This window comes from Oryza glaberrima, chromosome 11 (genome assembly GCF_000147395.1).
Source record: "Oryza glaberrima chromosome 11, OglaRS2, whole genome shotgun sequence".
NCBI lineage: Eukaryota > Viridiplantae > Streptophyta > Magnoliopsida > Poales > Poaceae > Oryza > Oryza glaberrima.
The window spans coordinates 16,476,196-16,479,829 of record NC_068336.1 but is presented as its reverse complement, the minus strand read 5'-3'; the positions used below and the strand labels follow the sequence as shown (position 1 = coordinate 16,479,829).

Here is a 3,634-nt window from a genome sequence, read left to right as displayed (position 1 = left end):
TTGTCATTTTCGAAGGAATGAATTACCTAGTCCAATATCTTGGCCTAGACCGAATGCCCACCCCTAGGGTTGGGTGGGTGTTTGGGGGTGTGCCATATAGTAGTCAAACTAAAAACATGGAAAGTATGAGCCAAAATTTAACATTTATAGCACGTACATATGCGTTATCGACTAATGATCCATAACTGAGCTTTCAAAGGTACATGCCTTTACAAAACTTTAAAAGAAACTGATGGTGGTGACAGTGTGATCGACTCAACTCAAACTAGGACTGATGGGAAGCAATGCTGAAGCAAATTAAACCAAAGCAAATGATACATGTGCAGACATGCAAGCAGGGTGCATCCCCACAAAGCAGTACGCAATTACACATGCATCGATCCCCTTAGGTGGGCTTTGGAGCATTCCTTGGAACAAATCCCCAGGATACGTTCCCAGGCCTCCTGGAGGCGCTTCTTGATGGCCTCCGGGAGGTCGTCGACAAAATCATGGGACAGGTCGTCCAGGTTCTTGCGACGGCCGGACATGAGGTCCCACATGACGAGCTTGATTTCCATCTCACGGGTGGTGCGCTATAGCTTCTCCAGCTTCACCCTGGCGGCAGCGATCTTCTTCTCGAGGATGGCCTTCTCGTCGGCCGGCATCGTTGCCCACACAAAGCTAGTGATAGGATCAATCAACCTCTAGCTAGCTCTATGCTTGGCGTACTTGATGCGGTGATGCTGTGAGAAAAGAAAGCAACTGAAGCGCTCCTTTTATAACCACATTTGGATGACGAAGAAGGAAGTTATTGAGTGTGAAGATATGATATCGTATCTAAATTAATTGCAACTAAAGTATAATGAATATATACTTAAAATACTACATACTCTCGTTGTTTCGTAATATTTGTCAATTTGGACTGGCATGATATTACTTTAGCAAGTATAAAAAAAAGATCAACTCTTTCTAGTCTGTAGTGCCTATTGTGCACAGGAGCTACAACTCCAAGTCTAAGATGATCAAAAGGAGAAGTAGATGGTATCCGCCTTCAGAGGGGGTGAGAAACGTGCCAAGGAAAGAGAAGATGACCCGAAGAACGCCGCTGAACTTGCCGGACCAAAATTCTTTGCAACTGATGACTGCCCAAAAAAGTTCCAACTTGGCAAAGCATTTTGGCCGGATCATGCACTTGATGATGGTCCATGGGAGATGAGAAGTTACATAAATTGTACATGGACGCTAGCAAGAAAGGCCTAACTAATTTAACAATTCGATCACTGCCTGACTTCTTCGCCAGCGAAGGTTTCTTCTGGCTAGATTTCACTGATCTGTACGCCATCTATCATCATGAAAAGATGGATGTAAACTTTGTCAGTGCATGGTGCGTGTGAGTATGAGTGCATATTTATTACACAAATAAATTGATATAATACATAAGCATGTGGTTATTATTAACATACTGCTTTTATAGGATGCAATACATGGATGCTGAGAAGACAAAGCAATCTATCGGATATCTGGATCCAACAAGGATCTGTCAAACATAGCATACCGTGACGCTATCACCAAATTCCGAGCAACTCAAGGACAAGACGCCTGAAGAGATAATGGAATATAAGAAGGGATTGAACAAGCAGAAGCTGATTACTATCGCACAGTACATTGGACGAGCCTTCTTACACTTTCAAAATAAAAGAGTCATCCGGGCAGCGTACAACTTTAAGTAAGTCCAGTAGATTTTGTTATACATATCTGTGTTACAGCCCTGACTAACTGCACCGTCGTTACCATGTAGCGATCATTACTTCTGTTTCATTATCTACCCGAAGTACAGCACAGTGACAGTCTTGGACCCCCTTGATTATCATCACAAGATGTACAAACAATTTCTAACAATCTTACAATAGTAAGTGATTCTGATACTCTTGTATGTCTACTATTAATGTACTATAATTAAATCTCTTCCTTAATACGAAACGATAAAAAATCTTCACAAATTTTAGCCATCTTCACCTCCATTCCCAATGGAAGCTTGGTGCACAAAGCTATGATAATTAGTTAACATAGGAGTTGAGTTGGAGTTGACATAGGTTTCTGGCTAGGGAAGCCAACAAAAAGTGGAGAAGATAAGGACGCAATGGTGTTGGACATAGACCACAACTAGGGTTGACAACCCAAATAAGGGATTGGTGACGACCATGAGAAATAGGAACGATGAAGCCAGCACCAATATGGAGGAGTGTGCAGAGATAAGCCATGTGGGTGGTGACATGCCCGATGGGCGCGTGGATCAATGGGGCATCGAGCAAGATGAAGTGGTCCCACAAGGAGACTCTTAGGCAGTGGCGCACGGAGAGCTCAGAGCTGTGTTGGTGCTTCACGACCATTGCCTCTTCATCTAGAGCCGCATCACTAGATCCAGTTGACCAAAGACACATTGTGTTTCCATGAATGTGGTGAGCCCCAGGCACCGTAACAGATGGGCCGTCTAGCAAAATGGCCTGCAGATTTTCTCCGGAGGAGGGCAGCCGTGATGTAGGGGCCCATTAGTGGTGACTGAACAGCTAGCTGGTGGCATGACCTCCTGATTTGCTTCGGAGAATAATATCCCATCGCCGGTGCTGCTGCACCTATTCGATCTCTAGATCTAAAGAAACAAGAGTGGGTATTGTGGAGGAAAGGATATGGTTGGTTATCTTGGTTTATTTATATAAACAAGCGGATTGAGTGGTCATATGAAAATTTACCATATTTGTGTAGAAGACTAGAGGTGCGCATGGTGGAGCTGGGTATGGGTGCGCAAAAGAAACCAAGACTTGAAATTGCCATATTGGTTAGAATAGATGGGGTACGCGTAGGAGCGTTGGGGAAGGGGTGGCAAAAGAAACTGAGACTGGACCCCAAAAAACCAAATGTGATCATCAGTTCCTAGCTCGGTCTTAGGTTTGAGAAGATAGATCCCTTGTTCGGTCTTTTTGTTTACTACACCGGGTGTCCGAACTACCCGATACATCAACATTATCCTTATCTCCTCCTCTTTATTTTGTTCCTTATCTAGTCATCCCATCGCCTTCGATCTCTCATTCGCCAGCGCAGTTTGTAGTCTCCCGGTCCTTCATCCAGCCCACCCCATCTGCTATATAGAAGACCCGTCTTCTCCCTCGTCAGCTTCCATCTCCCAACTCCTCCCGCCTCGGATTGCCGTTGCCTGTCCACCAAACAGCACTCCCCTAGCTCTCTGTATGGCTGGCCCATGGCCGCCGCCTACCGGCGCTTACTCTAGGTTCGGCCGTCCATCCCCATCACATGTGCTCCGGGTTCCACGCATATCGTCCAGCGTGGTCACTTTCACTATGACTGAAGAAGGAGAATGAAAGATATTATTTTTTTGTACTAAGTTTAATTGTCATTTTCGAAGGATTGAATTACCCGGATCAATATCTCGGTCATGACTGAATGCCACTAGCGCTAGGTGGGGGTTTGGGGGCGTGCCATATAGTAGTCATACTAATAAGATAGTAACTATAATCAAAATTTGACATTTATAGCCCGTACATATGGGTTATTGTCTAATGATCCATAAAAGCCAAGCTTTCAAAGGTACAAGCCCTTACAAAAGTTTAAAAGAAACTGGTGGTGGTGATGGTGTGAT

At 44.4% G+C, this 3,634-nt stretch overlaps 1 pseudogene; it reads right to left on the bottom strand.

The window, feature by feature from the left end:
• Positions 1-365: 365 nt before the first annotated feature.
• Positions 366-644, bottom strand: LOC127755027 (uncharacterized; annotated as a pseudogene).
• Between the last annotated feature and the right edge of the window lie 2,990 nt (positions 645-3,634).